The following is a 22,627-nucleotide window of genomic DNA, read 5'->3' on the forward strand; positions in this document are numbered from 1 at the left end:
CACCAAAATGCCCAGGGGGCAGGGAATTCAGAAGCAAGTGGCTCTAGTGCCAATGGATAGCAATTACTTTTAAAACCTGCCCATCTTTTTATGTGTTCCACTTTCTCAGAGCCTAGAGCAGTTCCAGTTCAACAAAAAAGGTTGCAAGGCAGAAAGCATCCACTGCTGGCCAAAAATAAATACATGTCCAAGCATGGCTTTGGAGAACACTTGGGTTTAGAGATGCAACACATCTCACTATTCTGGGGAAGAGTGTGTTTCTGCTCAGTCTGCTGTCCAGGTGCTAACTGTTAATGGAGAACTTGGAGCTTTCTGTTCTCCCTTCTTATGCTTCTTTATATTTTAACTGGTCTTTGAGTGGACAACCCTTCAGACAGACAGACATGTGGCCACTGCACTAGAAAACCAACTCAAGAGCAATGTTTTCTCTTTGGGTCTCCCTGGTGGTTCCTGCAACCCTTGTTCCATTGTACCCTACTACTCCTCTCTTTAACTTCATATTTATTCAGGAACGGTCCCATTTTTTCTCGCCGATATTTCAGCTGGCTGTCTCAAGCATTTGTTGTTTGTGTTCCCCTGGAAGCATTATTTATATTTGCAATAACTCATAACTGCAGTAAAATGATATAAAGAGAGAGAGAAAATAGGCATGGTCCAGAAGCAAAACAATTTTGTTGCAGCCGTGCTGAACTTTTTCCAGGTTCAAACCCAAATATGGTTAAGAGAAGGAATATCTCATTATCTTGTTTGCTCTGAGGACAATTCATGCTTCAAAAGCTAGGCAGAGTACCGACAGCAACCTCCCTGGGTTAATTGAGTGTAGTGTTGCCACAGAAATGCCACCGCAAGCTAAATCCAAAGCAGTTGTGAAGGTTCCTCTTTAGATGGAGCATTTAAAGAAAAGTCAGTTGGAGCCAATATGGTCCTGTTGATAAAACTAACAGAAATTCTCAGGAGGGAGACAGGGATGTTCTGCATGCCCTTAAGGTATCAATGGAATTAAATAAAGGAAAAGTTGAAGTGAATGTGTTCAGGCTCTTTCTTTGGTAAACTCTCTAGAGATTTTGAGGGAATTGTTTTGAATTTACTGGAAACCGTTTCAAGAAAATTAGCAAAAATTCTCAGTAAGGTCACATCCACACCATACATGTAAAGCACTATCATACCACTTTAACAGTTCTGGAGAATGCTGGGTACTGTAGTATGTTAAGGCTGATGGAACTTAAAGCCCTGTGAGGTCAGCATCCTTAACAAACTACAGTTCCCATCAAGGCTTGATAATCATCAAGGCTTCATACATGCCTAATTGAGGAGGACCCTTACCTACAGAATGCTCAGACCTTGGAGTTTGCAGCATTTTCAAGACCTGTGAAAATATTACAATGAATACATGCAGAAGATGGAGAGAGTTTGTATCTGCTGACCATGCCTCTCCTGTACATTCAGCAAAACTTCTGACAGGGCCTACAGGCATGCCAACTGTATGTCAGTAAGCACTGTCTCCATGATCATGAGCTCTAGAAAGAGGAGAGGGCAAGGCTGGTGGCCTCCATTCTCCTCTGTGTGCATGCACCGGAACATACAAATCCAAGTGATGTTCACATTGCAAGTGTTGTCATTGCAGAGAAATCACACTTTTCCCGCACTCACATTGTTGGGAAATGACAAAATGAAACGCTTCCTAGAGGAAGGCATAGAAATACATAAATACATCTTTTCTAGAGCTGTGTATTTGTCTTCGATGAGGAAGCCCAGGGAAGTACCCCTGCTTCAGAGCTACTCAGACCACCTTGGCATTCAGGGTTGTTTTGGAACAACTTTAGGGCCTCAGGAGAACTTCTAAATTGTTTTTTCCTGATTCAGTCTTGTAGCCTTTCCCCAGGTACAGAGGAGAGGGGTTCTAGCTTCCAACCAGATAATGATTCTCCTTTCACTTCCAGTCACCATGCTTTGGGGAGTGAAATACAAAGAACATATTTCAGAAGCTGTTTCCATTTCTGTGATTTTTGATGCAGATTGATTAGGAAACAAAATAATCATTCTTAACATCTCAGATACTGTTTTTCGGTCATGCCTCCCTAATCCCTACACCTATCCTTGTGACATTTTGCAGATAACAAACAATTATACTTTCATGTAAATTATGTTCCAACAAATTGCCTACAAAACCATAAGAAAGCACATCAAACTTTAACACTGAATTATAATGACACCTGGCATAACCTCCCCAGGGGTGTAGCTAGCTCCTCCAGTACCTGGTGCGGTGGGCGCGGGACGACCCGCCCATGGGGTGGAGCGACCCGCCCACAGGGCCGCCACTGCGATCCTTACACAGGGTGGGGGCCGCCAATGCAATTTCTCCTTTATCTAGAAGATTGAGTGTCCTCAAGAAAAGGTCAGATAGCAAATGAGTTCTCTCCATACGCATGGGCCAAAAGACGGTTGGAGATTTCCTCAGCTTTTTATGAGGCATCACCAGTTTGTTGCTCAAATATTCACCACAGACATCATGCCATAATACTTCCTGTGATGGCTTCTCTTTCTTACTATCCCTTCCTTTCAATAATTGGGTACAAGACTTGATTTTTAACATTTTTTTACAAGGGTAGATGTCATCATCTCAAGATTACAGCCACTTATTACACCCCTAATTTCAGGTCTGCCTGAAGCAATATGGGCAGTGCAAATTTCAGAAAAAGTAACTTACATTTTACAAAGTGACTCTTATTTGCAGTCATTATATTGGGGAAGGTTTAATTTCACAGGCATTAAAATTCAGTCAAACTGGAAAATAATCTATCATCTTCCACCAACTTCAAAGCAAGGGACCAGGTGCTGTAGAAGGAAGCCAGTTTTCTGAAGTCCCAGGTCAGATAAAAAGATATTGCATCACTGGGCTGTCCCCCCTACCTGCCTTTGGTAGATACTTTAGGAGGCCCTGCAGTTTAAGAGCAGAAAGTATGACAGTTCCTTCATCTTTAGCTGCTTAACCAGAGAGCTGTTGAAGACAGTGGTGTGCTCTTGTTGTTAAATGGCAAAGAGCACAGCGTGAAGTAGCAGCTCTTGCCCACAAGCAGATCAACAATGTTCCATTATAGGTCGCTAAGGTCTGTGGATGCTCAAGCACATTTACATCCTTTCCACTGCCTGTCCTGCTCATAACTTGACCTTTCTGCAAGGAGTTCAGGGCTGTGTACATGGCTCCCCTCACCCCTGTTTTTATCGTGACAGAAACCCTAAAAGGGGTTGAGAGAGGGATCGGCCCATGGCCATCCAGAGAACTATATGGACAAGTGGTAATTAAATTCTAAGCCTTCCAGTACAGGTATATTGGCTCTCATCCTCTCCTCTAATTTTAGCAACTCCTAGTAGCCAATGTGGTAGCCATTTTAAAACAACAACACAATGCACCTGGGAATGAAGTGAGCATCATGACATGGTGTGTTGGAGGTATTTTGAAAGATTCCCTACCTGAAACCCTAGAGAGCTGCTACTTTAGTATAGATCATGGGTGGGGAATCTCCAATTTGATCCCAATTTGGCCCACAATGACATTTCCCCCAAACCACACCTATGTGCCCCACAACTGACAGCATCTGTAGATTAAAAGGAACAACTGTGAGTTCAAAATGACCTTCCAATTTTTTAAAGAATAGGGTTGGAAAGGAATATCCATGCTCAGGTTCCATCCTGCCCTCACTTTCCAGAAAGCACTGCTGCTGCCACAGGGTTTCTACTCTAGCTTGATAACTGCAACTTGGTTCCAGTTGCTGACCCCAACCTAGACTCCATGCATACCCACTATCTCCAATTATCTCAATAAGGTCAGTGAATCTTGATTAAATAGCTTATTCCCACTGGGAACCTGCAGTTGATTTGTGGGTGGGTGAGTTTCCTAATGCGGCCCTCTTGTCATAACAGGCTGCCAAACTGCATCTGTTGAACCATTTTACTTTCTGGCTATGGGCTTAATAAAGACTGACAGAGTCTGCAGTTCCAGGTAATTCCATTGTCAGTTTCCACAGCATATCACACCTAGTTAAACAACGGCAGAGAGAAAGGCAAGGATGGAGGGAAGGTGGGGGGAGTCAGGTGGAACTCGGGCTGCCAGAGCCCATCTGTTGAATTAGCCATGCTCAGGCACCTGATACCACTGCCTAGAGCATCTCTGCAGTCTCTGACAGGGGCTGGAAGGAGGTCACTAACGCAGGCCCAAGAAAAAGACCAGATCAGCCTGCTGCTCCCAAGGAAATAAACACATTGTGGAATGATGAATGATCCAATCAAGATTGATGGGGCGAGTGCCCTCTGGTTGTGCTTCCTTGCACGGATGCTGTCAACTCGGGGCAGCCACCTTTTTCCTTACAGAGGCTTGAAGTCTTTAACCATCTGCATAATAGGCAGGAAGAAGTGCAGCTTTTCATTCTATGGCTATGCAATGATGGAGGAGAAAGCGGCTGACTAGATTTCTGGCTGTCCCAGAGCTCATATCCAGAAACGCTGATATTTCTTGCCACATGTGATAATGCTGTATTGTTTTTAACACTTGATTGGGAGCCACCCAGAGTGGCTGGGGAAACTCAGCCAGATGGGTGGGGTATAAATAATAAACTATGATGATGATGATTACTGTTCATGTCCCCTTGTTTATTTGGCTAGCATGGTGAATAGCATTGGGGTCTCTTTTTAGTCACATGGAATTAGAAAGGCAAATGTATGACCAAAATCAATTTGGGTGCTGTGAAGAGTCAGTGTTCATGACATGACACTAGCCTAGGATGGCCATACTGGGCTCCCATATCTTTAAGAACTGTATAGAAGAGAAGCTTTTGGTAGGTAGATTCCACCTTCTGTACAATTATTAAGAATACAGAAGCCTTATCCTCCTTTGCATCTGATCACTTTGGGTGTGTTCATATTGCAGCCTTAGAATGCAGTGAAGTTGTTCTGACCAACCCAGTGCATTTCACAGCTCTTTCCCCCTATCATCACAGCTCCATCAGTGTGAGATTCATTTCTGTTTGTGTACACACCGGGAGGCATTTGGGATGTCTTTGCCCTATGCAAAGCTGTTCACACCTTGGCTAGAGATGAATTAGGAATGGCTTAAGGACTCTAATCAGTGTGAAGCTGGTTTGAGAAACATGCATCAAACTATAGTAATTTATAGCGAAGCACAGGATACATATGCCTTTTGGATAATGTTGTGTAAAAACCCTGGGAATGTTGTGAGTGCACAATAAATAGGAATGTGAACACAGCCTTAGATGAGGCTTTTCTTTTCTTTTTGGGAGGGTGTGTGTAAAATTACAGAATGTGGAGAACAAAAGCTGGTACCAAAATGGGGACAGACTCCTCTCTGTGTTTCTTCTGACTTTCCCTAGGCTAAACTCAGAGCCAGGGTTGTCGTGAAGACTCAGCACTCACATTTTTCTGAAATTGCACAGCAATAAGAACATAAGAAAAGCCCTGAAGGATCAGGCCAGGAGCTCATCTAGGCCAGGATCACATCCTCACAGTGGATGTAGAGAATTCTAACTCCCTGCTACCCTTGTCTCTCTCTACCCACAGGATGTCTTCATATAAACATCACCATAGCTGGCACTCCCATTTGAGACAGAAATCAGCTCACGGAACCAGTTTTCAATTCCAATGCTCCGTTCTGGGGAACCTGTGATGTTATAATACTAAACACATACAAGGATGCCATCTGCACATGTGCAGAGTGCCAGTCCATCATCAATGAGTGACTAGTTAGATCTCATACATCTAGATTCCATGTCTGTGCACATCAGCTTCAAGCAGGTTTCAGGCCTAGCCATCTTGTCTTTTGCAAATGGTGCACTGACTGCATCCTCAAAAGTAAAGCCAACGCAAACCTTTATAGTTGAAAGGATCCCGAGTACAAAAGAGCTTTCAATCTTTCAGCTGAATGTTCCATGTATGTCTATGGCTTCCTCTCTTCTGGGGCTGCCCCTGTATTATTTCCATTATCACAATGATTTCTACGGAGGAACTATAACGACAACCTTGGCCTCTTTCTGAATTGCAAAAATCTCAAAGCTTGCAGGGGAAATCAGAATTCCATCACCTGTTAACATAATAGCCTTGGTTACCAAGCCACATCTACAGAGCCTCCTCCCTCAGCAAGGCTGCAGCCTCAAAATGAGGGGAATATGATTGCCAGGTAAGCTTCTTTGCAGTGGTGGGGGCAACCGGTTCCCAGAGCTATTTATCACCATCTGTCAGGGCTCCCTACAAATGGCTGAGACCCTGCAGAAATGCCGGGTGGGCCTGTCATCGCTGAGCAGGCTGCTCAGCACCCTGATTTATGGCTCTGCTTTTCCGAGCTGCCTGGATTCGCTGAGATGTAGGATTTCTCTCTAGATAGAACTACAGCAGAGGCCCAGAGAGAAAGAGCAAGCCAGTAGCTGGGGGTGGAGAGGACCTGCTGGGCACAAGTAAATTGCTTCTAGTTAGGTTCAAACTTGGAGCAGCCACCCATCTCCTGCAGAAAGGCTACTCCATCTGATCTCCCCCTCCTGGAGCAAGGTCATCCCCTGACCTCTGTGATATCGGATTTGATCTAGTGCAAAAGTTGATCTCAGAATAAACAAGTTGGTATGGTAGTAACCAAAATGTTTGAGTTAGATCCAGAAGGGCACTGCAATCCAAACCTGGGGTGGGTGGGTATTAATTTTAAAATTACATTTGTATTCCCCCTCTTCCACAAAGAAGTTCAAGGTGATGCAAAGTTCTCCTCCTCCCTGTTTTATCCTCACGATAATCCTGTGATGCAAGTTAGGCTGAGAGACAGTGGTGGAATCTACACACATATAAAAAATGCTGTGAAAATGCTTTCTTAAAAAAAGTTTTGAAAAATATATTGAATTTTCCATAGCTCACTATCGCCATCTAGTGTCACATTTGCACACTGCACTTTACAACACACTTAATTTATTTGCAGCTGTATAGCTGAGTCCAGTGACTGGCTGAAGGTCACCTAGCGAGCTTCAAGGCTGAGTGGGTTTGAACCCTGGTCTTCCAGGTCCTAGTCTGACAATCCTGCCACTCTACCACACTGGATACAGTGGAGGTGCTTCTCTCCACCCAGGATCGCTGGCCTCCATCTGTGAAGTGACGCTGGACGAATGTGCTGGTGGACCTGCTGGCAGTGGTAGCTTATGGAAAGCCCTGAAAGGGAGTTTCCTGGGATGGGGAGGTGCTGAGCTGGGTTGGGATCAATTGGAGTTCAAGTCTGTCCCGCTAACATCACATGGCGGCATCAGCCCTGATTTGGGCCCAACCACTGCATAATCTTTAGGCTGTTGCAATGATTGATTTCCTTTTCCCACTACCTTCTGCTCTGGGCTAGCAGTGGCCCCATCATTCTGTTAAGCCCCACCTGGATTTGGATTGCAGCCTAAATTAGTTGCTCTGCTGAAATTCATTTGAGAAGTTAGTCATGACTAAGGGAGGTTTCAGTGATTTCAGTGGGAGCTAAGCTCTACTAATTTAGTCTGGATCCAACCCACAGAGTTTGAGAAGAGAGATTCCAACCAGGTGAGAGAGCCAGAAGCCACTTTGTTCAGTCCAATAAGATTTTATAGGTCTGTTAGGCCAGCTCAGAATTGCCAAAGCATAACATTAACCATCACCACTCTTTTATACCAGTCCAAATATGTCTGCTGAAAGCTCTCCGTGGGGCATCAAAGTGTGCTGAGGATGGAAAATCTCCCTATTTAATGTGTCTTGGCAGGAGATGAAACACTTGAATATATTCTGACACCTCTTTCCTCCTCTCCTTTCCCCCCACTCCATACATCATTACATTGATTGGACACGCTATAGACACTGAGATATACAGTTATCATCACCAACACTCACATGCATTGAGGTGGGGAAGTATTTATTTATTGATATAACATATTTAATTCCCTTTCTCTTAAAAAGACAAACACACATATCCAAGATGATATGCAACAAATATAATTTGAAATGAAGACAATAAAATAATAGCATAATTAAAAGAACAACAACAAAGCTCAGCAGCTTCATTTTAAACCATTTAAAAGGCACAGAAGAAAAATGACTGAACTTTGTGCCTAAAGGATAGTAATGAGGTGCCCTTGGTATGCACACATACACTGTCAAAAACTTGCTCATCCATTTACTAAAAAGATATACTGACTCACACATGCAGAGTCAGGGACAATTTGTGCAAATATTTTAGCATTCTAACAGGTGGGTTGACTCAATTTGCAATGCAGTTAGGTCTGCAGTGAAACAGTTTTCTGATTGGTTTACCAGAAGCCTAGATTGCAATTTGCCACACATTTAGCAAGTCAAAGCACCAATCTGCTTCCAGAGGCTTTGCAGAGTTGCAGTCAGGGCTCAATACACCAGTATCACCACACCCTTATGAAAATCTATAATGCTGCTGCATTTGGAATGGCTGTGTTCAGGTTTTGTCATCCCATCTCACTGGAAGGATATCATAAAACTGGCAGAAGTGCAGAAAGGACAACCCAAAATGATCAGTGGGCTGCCATACCTTTCCTACAAGAAAAGGTACTATATTCAAACCACATTCCACAAATATTCCACAACCTTAAAATTTGCACATATTAGCAGTTATTACTAAGTTATTTTTAAAAGTTTTGTAGAGAGCATTTTGTAATCGTTTAAAAAATTACGCATTACTAGCATTTATTTCTTTATTATGACATTACTATTAGCCAACATTGGATACAAATCTGTACAGTCATGTGCCCTGAATCTGTGTATGCATAAACACACACTGATATATACCACAAAATCAATTGCCCTGTGCCTTATGTGCAAACTAAGCATATTCCACTTTTATGATCTCAGATACAGATGTACAGGCTGACATACATTCCTGAACAATCCATCTTTGGGCAGTCATTCAAATATAGCTGGCATCTTCCCTCCTTGATCCTGACCTTCCGCCCTGGCTCTGGTGAAATGCCTGGCACAGAGCAAGAGACTGGAAAAGTGCCTTTGCCATCATGATGGGAATAAAAGGTAGGAAATCTGGCAGGCGACTTTCCTGGCTCAACAGACCACAACAGCCAGAAAAGAAGGAACAGGGCTCTTATCTCATAGAGCCACCTTCTCTGCACTGCATATCTACAGGGACTCCTGGAGGAATTAGCCATGGCACACTGAGTTAAACTGTCCCGGGAAGAAACAAATGCATCTCTGTTTTATCTTGCCAGGGAAAATGCACAATGCACACAAATGTAGCAAGAGCAAATTTAAAGTGGTGACTTCTACCTTCTCCATTCCCCAAATTGCGGAATTCTAACAGAGCCAATTTTGCCTGTTATCTCATTTTCAGTGGTTTGGAGATGTGGAGGCACTTAGCATCATAGTGCAAGATCTGCAACGCAGGATGCAACAGATGCATCTCTGAGGAATGGTGCCCCACCCCTGCTTAAACTTCTCCCATGAACATGGGCACCAACTCCTAGGGGCCAAGGCAGTTCTGGCTCCCCAAATATATTTTTTGTGGGAGCAGGGCCCCCTCAATATTCAGAGACCGTCGCACGTGTGACATCACGCGCATGACGTCAAGATGTTATGTGACATCATGTCGGGCCTCCTGATCCCCTGGAGAAGCTGGCGCCTCCGCCCATGAAAGTTAGCATTCTTAACAAACATTCCCTGGGATCTTTGGGGGAAGCCATGATTGTATAAAGTAGTATGATACTGCTTTAAATGTATAGTGCAGATGTGGCCTGAGAGGACAGGCAGGAGAAGAACAGTTGAGAAGGAGGAAACAAGAGGTGAGAACAACAAAATAAAATCTACTCCTACTAAAACGTGCTCCCTGGGGTCTGAGCATCTGTTGCCTGCTGAGGCATACAAAGAGGATGGGTGGCTCTTTCACTCCCCCCATAACCAAAGTGGCTTTAACAGCATAGAAATAAGCATTCCTCTGACTGGGAGTGAAACGAGCGCACAGCATGAAAACAAATGCAGCTAAAATAATTACAGGTTGCAAGGAATCAATCAGGGCTGCGTAAATAGCCTGCAGGAAGGCATCAGACACACTTGTCTTTAGTTTCACGTGGTTAGAGCACACAGACCTCCCAAAACACACACACAGTCCCACTAGAACTCGGTACAGACAATAGCTTTTCAAAGACTTGAAAGGAGCATTGTAGAGCTGCTATTACACAACACATGATCTTTTTCTTCTTCTTGTCCCATCCCCGTTCTTTGGTCAAACTAGGTTTGCAGAGGTTTCTCTTTTTTGCAGTTCTCCAAACTGCAATGCCCCAGATGCCCTAAAAGAGGCACCAGGTGCAAAGCTGCACAGCCACCCCCACCCCTAGCATCAGGCAAAAACTACAGCTCCCAGGATTCTTTGGGGGAGGTTATGCCTGTTTACAGTGGTATAATACTGCTTTAAATGTAGAGTGCAAATGGGGTCTCATTTAAAATGTGGATGCATATGAGCCATGGGTAGGCAAACTAAGGCCTGGGGGCCAGATCTGGCCCAATTGCCTTCTAAATCCGGCCTGCAGACGGTCGGGGAATCAGTGTGTTTTTACATGAGTAGAATGTGTCATTTTATTTAAAATGCATCTCTGGGTTATTTGTGGGGCATAGGAATTCATTCTCTTTTCCCTTCAAATTATAGTCCAGCCCCCCCCCCCCCAAGGTCTGGGGGACAGTGGACTGGCCCCCTGATGAAAAAGTTTGCTGACCCCTGATATGAGCAGAAATCATACTTCTGTGCCTGGTCTGGGATACAGAAACCCACTTTCGCCAGAGCAAATTCTTTTCTATAAAAGAAACCCCTTTCCTTCTTTCAGTTTTATCCTTAACATGGGTAGAAATGCCTGTCATACCCCCTTCCTTTAAAACGGTGGTCTGTCTCCTTCATCCAGACACTGGGAAAGTCCAGGACTTTCAGGACAGACAACCTATCATGCATTCATGAGGTTCTTTTAGGCTCAGCTGTCGTTAGGTATTCAGGCAGTTAATTCACAGAGACACACTGTGAGAAATGAGAGGGCAGAATCATTGTAGTATTGAAATTTTCATGGCTTGCAAGCCTCATTACAAAACACTTTGAGGAAACAAGACAGAAACAATTTTCCAAGATGTTTCCTTTGCTTTCACAAACCCAGATGAATAACAGCTCTGCACATTGCTCCTCTGGCTGCACTGCAACCCAGCTAGGGCACCAACCCCAAACTTGGTTGCCTCTTCGCATCGACCAACAGCGACATTTAGCCCATCAAAAGCAGTTCCATGGCTTATTGGTGGCCATTGCTCAAACATGGAGGAATCTACAGACAATGGATCTGTGGTACAAGACTGTCCGAGGGAAAAAAACACCAAACAAAATACCCGTGCCCCTCCAAGGAAAGAAGAACTCACAGATGCCTTTTTTGCAACATGGTGGTTATTTGTTACATACACAAACACCACTGAACAGCCAGACAAGTTACCAGCAACAACATCACAAATATGCCTCTGAGTGCTTGCCAATTGGAATATGCCATGACTCCTTACCTGCCCACACTTCATGCCAGCTATGACCAGAAAACAAATCATAGCACCCAAATGGAACTAACTGCATAATGAATAGAGATGATCAAGGAACATCTCTGCTCCTCTTACAAACTCCCCCCCCCCCCGCCCCATTGTCTCCTTATTTGCATTCTCAATTGTCTCAAGGTAACTGATTCCCAGAGAAACTTGTATTGGGACTGCAGCCCAAATAGCATTGGACATAACATTCCAACACTGAGTACCAAATATCTGATGGATGTTCGATATTAAAATCTGCAGAGGATGGTTATGAGGAGAACTGGGGGATTTGTGGATTCCTTTCACCTCTAACACTAGCCTCTTAAATATCTTGTCTCTATAATCATCAATATGCTAATCAGAAGTGGTAGGGAACTGAAAATGAGGGAAGGAGCCCCTAGATAATTGGAATATATTCACTGAAATCTGTTTTGATTTGCGGTAGATCGTGATTATGCTTCAACAAGAGCCCGGCATTTTGTTTGTGTTTTATGTTATGCTGGCTACATAGTGAAATTTTGTACTGTTATGTACCTCTGCACTGCATTTTGGGGAAGCATTCATAAAGATTGAAAACTAGGGTCCTGTACTTGGTATATTTATTGTATTTTGCCAGACGAGGGGGGAGGGGGAGAGTTCTGAGGTTTTCCAAGGGCAGGGAAGTCATTTTCACCAGAATAGGAGCCAGTTAGCCCAGAGATGTGTGCTGCATTATAACAGATTCAAAACACTCGGAAAGTCATGTCAGTGATTTAGCTTGCCCTATGCACACTTACTTGGGCACAAGCCCCATTGCAAACAACAGAACTTACTTTCAGTTGACATGTAAAGGTAAAGGTAAAGGGACCCCTGACCATTAGGTCCAGTCGTGGCCAACTCTGGAGTTGTGGTGCTCATCTCGCTTTACTGGCTGAGGGAGCTGGCACACAGCTTCCGGGTTATGTGGCCAGCATGACTAAGCCGCTTCTGGTGAACCAGAGCAGCGCACAAAAATGCTGTTTACCTTCCCGCCGGAGTGGTACCTATTTATCTACTTGCACTTTGACGTGCTTTTGAACTGCTAGGTTGGCAGAAGCAGGGACCGAGCAACAGGAGCTCACCCCGTTGCGCAGATTCAAACCGCTGACCTTCTGATCAACAAGTCCTAGGCTCTGTGGTTTAACCCACAGCGCCACCCGCGTTGACATGTAGGTGTGTATTAAAAGAACACCAAATGAGAGCTACAATTGGGAGTCTTCCTGTGATAGGAGCAAGACTCTCATCGATTTCAATTTTCTTTATTTCTGCTTTTTCATTGGTAGGCTGATATATCTAGTTAAATAAAGTACATTTGGATTCTATTTAGTTTTTAGAATGCAATCCTATATATGTCTGCTTGGAAGTAAGTTCAGTTGAGTGCGCTTACTCCTTGGTAAGTGAGCATAGGATTGCAGCCTTACTCCCAGGTGAGTGAGTACAGAATCACTGTCTTAGTTTTAGTTCTCTTTGTGTGAACTGGAGGTCACAATGTTCTTTTGCATGCAGAGGGAGGTTATCTGATTTCAATAATGCTAATGGTAATATTAAAAAAAAAAAAAAGCCACCACAATATCTGCCCTCATACTATGTAATACATCAAGGCCTTCAAGATGGCTTACAAAACAAAATCCCATGGATATACCAGCAGATTAAAATTCACAATAATGACAAGGGTATCAAAAAGCAAACCTGATATAATCACTCACAGCCAGGGACAGCACTTAAAATAGCAATGCACAGCCACCACCTCAGTCTATTTCCATTATGTGGAATGCCTTCCAAAAAAGCCAGGTCTTGAATGACCTTCTAAAGCAGTAATCTATGGGGAATCCGTGACCCTCCAAGATGGTGCTAGACTACAACTCCAAACATCCTTGGCTATTGACCATGCTGACTGGGGCTGATGGAAGTCCAGCAACATCTGGGTAGGAGGGCAGAGGTTAGCCACCTCTGTTCCAGCAATAACAATGCTGAATCAACCAGTTCTCACTGACAGTACAAATAAACTCACCTCCTCTCCCAAAGATAACTAAAGATACAGAGAAGAGGAGGAATGATAACCACCCTGTTACCTTTCCAATCTCAGTTTCCTTCTTCATGGATGGATCAAGCCGCTCGCTTACATTTTTTGAAGCATCCCACAGAGAGGGAAGGCAAGTTTATTTAAATTATTTTATAAAAGTATTTAGAAACCACCAATTCTTAAAACAAATATTGCATTAGTATACAATCATTAAAACGTCACATAATTTTTAAAAAAATCATGAAATACATACCAAATGGACCAACACTGCATCAAATTAATTCTGTTTTCAACAGGTGATAAATGTCAGAATTGGAGGTGTCTGTCTGATTTCAGTGAGAACTGTGTTCCAAGTTCTGGTGCTACTCACAATGCTAAAAGCCTTCGTTCACATACACGCTCAACGGAACATGAGATAAGTGTGGAACACTTAGGAGGGTTTTTTCAGGTGATCACAATGATCTGGCCAATGAATAAGGGACAAGGGACATTCAAGTAATCTGGTTCTAGGCCAGTTAGGATTTTTATTCACTTAAAAGTAATACATTTAATTTAGCTTAGGCTACTCATATATTTCCATTCAGGAACTACAATCTATGTTCCTTGGACTGAGCAAAGTTTGAGCACCTTCCTTTTGGCTGACAAAGGATGTTCCGGTGTGCATCAGTGCTCCCAAAGGAATTAACTTGTCCCTCCCCCCCCCCAAAGGGATGGAAGCTGGTGTGTAATTATCTAAGCACATACAGTACAATAATTACCATGGCTCTGTGGGAGGAGCACTTAAATAGTCAGCATGTCAGATGAAAGGATACATTGACAGGAAAATCCTTCTGAGTAACCTATTTATATTGGATGCTGAATGAAGGGGGCTAGATTGTCCCAGCAACTCCCTTTTCATTTATGCACTGCAAATTGGGAGAAACACACACAAATGGTTGCTTTTCTTGTTTCCATTAGGCGAGCCTCCATCATAGTCAGGACCTGGGCCAGCCCACACATGAGATCCCAAAGTAAATCTTCCCTCACTCCTTCCCTAGTGGGGAGGTGGGCACCATTTCATGCATCAGCTTAGGTGCCAAGCCCTGGTTAGGAGGACAAAGAGAAGGTTCCCTCTGTCAGATCTGAAGCAGGCTGGTGCGGGAGAAGGGTGTTCCTAAGTTATCCTGGGCCCCGGCCATTTAGAGCTTTAAAGGTCACCATCAACACACCTGGATTTCAATGAATGGACATATCCTGATGATTTACTTTGTTGTATTTTGCATTTCATTTGTGTAGCATAGTCCATATTTTGCTACTTGTTTTCCTCTGCATGGTTTAATTTAGGTAAGTTTTCGATGACTTAAAATGTATATCCTGCCTTTCCTCCCTAAAGGCAGACCAGGGCTACTCCCAATAATAAAATTGCATAAAAACTATCCAAAACAACACTATATTACAGATAGCAGTTAAAATCAGCATTGTAAAAAAACAAAAAACAACAACACTTCATAAGACTATTGCCCAAAAGCCTTTACATATTTCCTGAAAGCAGGTAAGGAGGCGGACTGTCTGATTTCCCTTGGGACGGAGTGCTGCAAAAAAACTAAACTGAAATTTAAATAAGAGCACTGATTCTAACATCTGGATGGAAGGGGTTAAACTTCTCTTTCCAAACAGAATATCCATCACTGCCAATGCCTGCTCTCTATGAAAGGATTTGCCCAGCCCGCAGTAGCAGATGGAGAGAACTGGTCCATTAAGAGAGGCTCTGAGCCATGAAAGTTATTTTCAAATTTGGTTCATCACGAGTAGCTCTCTGAAAAGAGGGGAACGATTTAGATTGGGACGGATTGGGGAAACCACTTTGGACCAGTATCTAAAAGCGACCAACCCTCCATGAGCCACATTGACAAGTGGGTTGGGGTACCAACATCTCAAACGCATGGTGTCATAAGTCAGTGGTGGAGAACCTCTGGCCTAATTGTGCCTACCTGGCCTCTGAATGTGGCCCATGAGATGGGGAAACCATGCTGACCTATCCCATGATTGACCTCATATGATGTCAAGAGCAAGAAACTTTCAAATATTGACTGTCAATGGCCCGTCTAATCCACCACCCTGCTCTCAGAGTGGCCACCCATGGGAAGCCTACAAGCAGGACCCAAACACAAGTGCACTCTCCCCTCCTGTGGTTTTCCAGCAACTGGTATTCAGAAGCCTTATTTTCCATGAATTTGTCTCATCCTCTTTTAAAGCCACCCATGTTGGTGGCCACCACTGCCTCCTGTAGGGCTGAGTTCCCTAGTTTAAGTATATGCCACACAAAGAAATGCTTTCTGTAATCTGTCCTGGAATCTTCCAACATGCAGTTTCATTGGGTGTCCAGTACTATGGGGGAGGCAGATTGCACTGTTAGTTATGAAATTCAGTGCGTACATCTTCTCTCACCACTGTTGTTCTGTGAAAGGAGAGATTGGGTCCACCAAAATTCTCCTTTCTCTCAAGACACAGGAGGCTTGACCCATATTGAATATGGCAGTACTGTATGCAGGCTGCACAGTAAGCTGCATATCTGAGCACATCATGCCTTTGGAATGTTAGACCTTTCCCCCCTGAGGCAAACTGGGAAGATACTTCCTCAGTAGCATCAAATGAAGGAGACATCATCTTCTTTGGTGATCACTCGTAGCCGATTAAGATTGTCTTCCATAAACACGGTTTTAACAATGGGTCTGTAAGTGACTGTGGAGGCCAATTCTGGATCCACACGTCCTTCCACAGTGGGGACATTGGTTTCCGGGCAGGAGGAAAGGTGAAGCATGAACAATTACATCTGAACAAGCACAGTAGTGGAGAGGGCAGGTGGAAGGGGGGGAGGGAAGGAGAGAACAAAGCCTTTTGTGATACCATATCTTAAGGGATGATAACAGCACAGCACAATTTGCTGGGAAACTGATCCAAGGAAGCTAGACCAAACAACTCAGGCTGCAGACATGCACTCACTGGTTTGTCAAGGGCATCAGAAATATGAACGTTACACCGAACCTGAGGGGAGGGGGAAATTCCTATTCATTTCCCTTCCACTTTTCATTTTGACATTTTCTAGCTGATATATTGCCTGCACAATGCTCCTTCCCAACTGATTGATCTTCTCTTGCCCCGAGGGATGTTTAACTAGATGCTAATTTAGTGCCATGGTCAGCTCTGAAGCATATCAAAATGAACAAGAGCTCATTTGGCAGCATTAAAGCATCGATTATTTCTAAACATGTTGGTGGGTAAAATGCTACCTCAAGGTTTGGTTGAACTACAGACCTAACACAGCTTGAGTAAAGCATGCCAGCTTTCTTTGAATGCATAAGGGAGTGGTTCCCCTTTTGACATTCAGCACCCCCAGTAGAGAATTCTCCTCCACCTCTCTGAATTCAGAAAAGTGACTGAAGTTCTTCAACTGAGATTTCTGGCTTGTTTGTTTGTATAACCAGCAAATTGCTTCTTACTATAAAATAGATCAGTGGTGGAGAAGAAACAGCACCAAACTCTTCCTAGCTGACTGGGGGCGGGGCGGGGACAAACTCTTCATCCACAGATCAGTGCTACCTGTTTTTATTTCTCTAGTTTTATTTTAAGCAAGCCACGTACTGTACATACTGCCAAGAAGCAGGAACACTTCACCCCCCCCCCAAAAAAGGGGTGGGGGCATAAAATTTATACGCACAACTTGTGAACATCCAATGCAGCTGAATGCTGGAAGAGTCAGGACAGTTAAAAGAAAGCACTTCTTCATGCAGCACATTGTTGAACTGTGGAACTGGCTGCCACAGGAGGCAGTGCTGGCCACCAACTTAGACAGACTTAAAACAGAATTAGGCAAATTCATAGAGGGGAAGACTATTGATGGCTACTAGCCATGATGGTTATTCTCTACTTCTACATTTGGAGAGAGCAGTGCTTCTGAGTACCAGTTGCTGGAAACTGCAGAAGGGGAGAGCGCTCTTGTGCTCAAATCCTGCTTGAAAGTCTTGTTATGGTTTTTTAAACAAATACAAATACACAGGCATTTGGTTGGCCACTAAAAGAATAGAATGCTGGACTAAATGTCCTATTGGCCTGATCCAGCAGGATTTTTCATGTTCTTATGGATTCCTGTCAAATGTGACCTCCATAAATCAGGGGTGGGAAACTTGTGTTCTTCCAGATGTTTTAAGACTCCAAATCCCATTGGTCTCATCCAGCATGCCCAATCTTCAGGGATGATGGGAGCTGTAGTCCAGAAAGATCTGGAGGGCTGCAGGTTCCCCATTCCTACCCTAAATGAAGTTAAAATTCAGCCTTATCTTTCTTCTTCGTAGACTGTCTGTGTCTGTAAACACCACCCAGATCTGCCATCCTCGGTTGAACACAGAACCAGAAGACATTAGAATGATTCCTTCCTTTCTGCCCCTTATGTCTGGACCTCTCTCCTGGAATACCTATAACAGCCATAGGCAAACTCGGCCCTCCAGATGTTTTGGGACTACAACTCCCATCATCCCTAGCAAACAGAACCAGAGGTCAGGGATGATGGGAGTTGTAGTCCCAAAACATCTGGAGGGCCGAGTTTGCCTATGCCTGGCCTATAACCTCTATCTTTTCCTTCAAAGATCAGCTTTCTCTGAAACCTTGCACTTAACCGCTTATTTCTCATCTCCAACTAAAAGTAAACCTAAGGCTGACCTGAACTTCTCCCATCGGCCCTTGGAGCCCAGCACACAGAAGCCACAAAATGGTGGCAGCGTCCTGCCATGCAGCTACTGATGCCCAACTCTCAAGCAAGTGAGCAGATATTTACATTGTTAAGCTTCTTTTTGGGGCACAGGCCTGCCATTTTTGCTTGTTATTCTGTAGAGCACAATGGACACCAAGGGTACTATAGCAATGAAATTGTTGCTGCTATTGTTAAGAGTACATTATTATTAACCTTCCCTCCCTTTTTGGAGGGGTGGAGGGTGGGAACAAACCAGAACTCTCAGCTGAAGTTGTTTCTTGCTACAAAGCTACCTAACCAAGTGAGGGACCACACTGTTCACTAGCACCATTAATCTTTGTACATGGTTCTATGTAAAGCAGCAATGATCCAGTCTGTAGGTGTCCTCTTTGGAATGCTACTTGCTGCACGAGAACAGCATAATGCTTTTTAAATGAAGGGTCACTGTATTTACCTTTGATATGAGGCAGAAGCTTGGAAATTTTAACTCCACCTGGTCTGGTCCTGTGCCTCTAAGAGAGATGGAGCAATTAGTGGATTACCATCTCAGTGGATGAAAAGTGCCAGTTAATCAATGTCCCGTTGGCAGCACATCTACACAACTGGCTCCTAACCTTTATTTTTCATTGCACAATCATCCAGTTTCCTGAACATGCACATTTTAGGTATGGGCATACAAATAGTCTAATGCAGGCTGAATGTGAAAATGTTCGCAAGGACATTTATTCAAAGCACAAAGGTAGCTTTGGTGCAATCTGACTTTTTAAGGGTTTTATTTACGCCTGCTCTTCTCCCTTTGTCACACAAACAAATAATGCTTAATAGAATTGAAGGACTTTTGTATGTGAAAACCCCATGTTCTTATCATTCACATAATGTGCAGTCTTCTGAACATATGACATCAAAAATTAAACAGTTCAGTATGTAGAAGATCTTTTAGCATTGAAAATATGAGGCAACTTACCGTAAGTTTCAAAATAATCTTCGTATTTTGAGGGTTAACTTTTTGAAACGCTAAAGACATCTGCAAACATTTCAATTCAAAGCTTTCTGAATTTGAATCTCTACGTTCAGCATTTGTAGACTGGCAAATTAATCAATGTCTAATTCAATCTTGACATTTGATTCAATTTGCTCCCAGCCCACAAAGCTGAATTGAGGGCAGCAGTGGCAGTAAGTGCTTCTGAAAGGGGTGAGTCTGTTGTCCCCAGAGGAATCTAATTTGTGTCCCTTTCCTACTCTCATGTGTAGGAAGGAAGTTTGTAGCCCTTCTTTGGCTGTCAGGGTGACTTAGAAGGTCACCAGCAACTGCAAAGAGCTACATTAAGAAGAGGTGAAGGTGGTGGTTAAAAATGCCCTTTCTCCCCTGGAACTCTCTACTTTCACACACAGTCTCCTATCCTAGTCCAAGAAGGAGCTATTGGCCAATGGTGTGATTAGCGCCATGGAGAGGAACAGTTCATAATGGTTCTGTCTCACTTCATGATGAGTCTGACTCAAGTCTTTAATTTGGGCTTCATTCTTTTAAATTGGACCTGCTGTAAACCGAGCATAAGGAGCTCCCCAACACTGCAAGCTCTTTCACGAACTTACTGGGGAACATAGTTTGAGTGGGGTACTTATAGCAGTGGAGGTCTCACATGCAAGGCATTATATTTCACATACTTCCCATCACTTAATTTTGTGCTGCTATAAAGCTTCTCCCATCACCAGCTTCTTCCCATACCCTTGGTATGTTCAGGAAATGGAAGGGTGGGGAGATCTGGTGATTAATTAAGCCTGTTGTGAGTTGGGCCCAACCTCTTTTTGGCATTCCAAACCTCACAATTTAACAAGAGAAGGCACCATCACTCATGAAGATACCTTATGTTCCTGCTATAGATATATCATGAGACTTCAGGGCAACTTCAGGGAACACACAGTGCAAAGAAGGACTCTAGGGTGATAGGTATGCCTTCAGCACCATGGACAGCACACGATGTAGTTCAAACTAAGGATAGCTAACTAGTGAACGAATCAGTAATCTGACCTGATTCTCAGATAAGGCCAAAATAGTTAGCTGTCTACTGAGGTGCCTCCACACCATTAGTATGGTATTTGTTTAAGCACACATTTAGGTTTGTGGAACTAATGTCAATTAAAGTGCTCTAGCACAACAAATCCATTTTTTCCCCAATGGACTTTTGTGGTTAGAAAAGTGATGGGGAAATGCACTGAAAAGTGAGGGATGAATGGATGATTAATGGGAAGACATATAAAAGCCCTACAAGCAAGTCAATATGAATGCTTGTTGTCATATAGCTTTCCTGCAATCACATCATGATGAATGCTCAATAAAGATTGGGCATAGTCTAACATCAGCATAAGTTTTGTGCAATCAAATCAGGATGAATACTGTTTTTTTTAAAAAAAAAATGCTTGATGTTTTTAGTATGTTTTTAGATCTGCTGTAAGTCACCCAGAGTTTCTGGGGAAACCCAGCCAGATGGGTGGGGTAGAAATGTTGTTGTTGTTGTTGTTGTTGTTGTTGTTGTTAGGTCATCTGGAGGAGCTCTGAGAGCAAAAATACTTGCTCCACCTCTCAGGTGGAAAAGATCCCATTTAAAGGATAATGTTCTGGTTTTTCTGAAATAGGCACTCCAGCAACACCTCTGGAACTGACTGGCTTGCTGATGAAAGCAGGATAAGACAAAAAGGAGAACAGGCTTCAGTGCCCAGTGATGCAAAACTCTTTATTGTAGCTCAAGGCATTTCAGAGTGAAAAACTCCTTCTTCAGGAGCTTGAAAGGAGAATTATTAAAATTCAAAAACACCTCATTCCACTTAAAGAAACAGCTTGAAAAAGTAGTATAGCAGTATTTTCTCTGGATGCTCACATCTATGTTGAACCTTAAAAGGTGACATTTGATGATGGGTGACTTAGGAAGCAAAGTCTTCTCAGTAGGGCTATCAGCCTGTTCTGTGGATGTCTCTTTCTATTGTTTGGTTCCTGGGATGGTCAAGATATAGGAACCCTGGGGGAGAAATAAATTTTCCCCAAGGCAATATTGAGCCACAAGCTTTGAACAGTTCATTGTAAATGTGACCTGTGTTTATTATAGAGCAAGAAAGAGTCAAATGTCTGTAGCTTTATGGCTGGTGTCCTATAATGCTGTGACAGACAGTATCTGACAAGCACACCAAGGATTGAAACATGGCCCTTCTGAGTCAGCAATAGCTAGAAATCTCTGCCTTGAACTAACAACTCAGTTTCTGAAGGTATAATATGTGGCACTTAGAATGAGTTATGACCAATCCATCACTTAGCCACAAAATACCAGATGTACTTGTGGCTAAGTGATGGATTGCTCATCAGTCAGGCCCACTTTATGTGCTGTACAAAAAAATGGTGTAAGTTCAAATGCTTAATTTTTGCAATGTTTTTCTGAATGTATTTGGGGAATAGGGAATTGGCTGCCCATCTTGCTACTCAATATAGCTTTTGCTGTTTCAAATGTGCCCACTGGCCCCAAAAGGTTGGCAACTCCAACCCTAAGCTATGGGAGAGGCAGATCTATAGAAAAGGAGCATATTATTATTATTATTATTATTATTATTATTATTATTATTATTATTATTATTACTACTACTACTACTACTACTACTGCATCTGACTAGCTTGCCCCAGCCACTCTTGGTGGTTTCCAGCAAGATAGAAAAACACAATAAAAAATCAGACATTAAAACTTCTCAATATAGGGCTGCCTTCATAAGCATGCATGAAATAAAACGTATTTTTCAGTCCATATCAGTGGAAGGTCCAGAAACCCAGAGAAATATCAATCAAAAGAAGCTGAATATCAATGCAAGGTATACTGACTGAGATATAGCTGAAAGTGAAGGAAGCCTTCTGGTCTCATTAAGCTTGATATGACATCTGAGAGGGACCAGAAGTGACCTCATGCCTCTCCTGGCACTTGCCTATATCTCCATACGGAAAGATCTGTCCTTCGCTAATGTCCCTCCTCTGTTTCCATTTTCAGCATGAAGCATTTTCTTGTTTGTCTTCACTGTGTCTTGGTTTTATAAATATTTATAGGATGTAGCGCTGAAGTTTGTCACATGTAATTATGAGAAAGTAACATGATGCTGTCTGCAGGTGGCATGTGTAGGTTGAGATGCTTTGCCAAAGGACATGATTGAATGGCATGCGGCAGAAGGAGAACTGCCTGATAGTTATGCTCTCTGAACAGCTAGAGAAACAGAAGCTCTTTCCTAAAACATAAACAATGGGGACCTGGGCAGCTCAA

This window comes from Podarcis muralis, chromosome 5 (assembly GCF_964188315.1).
Source record: "Podarcis muralis chromosome 5, rPodMur119.hap1.1, whole genome shotgun sequence".
NCBI lineage: Eukaryota > Metazoa > Chordata > Lepidosauria > Squamata > Lacertidae > Podarcis > Podarcis muralis.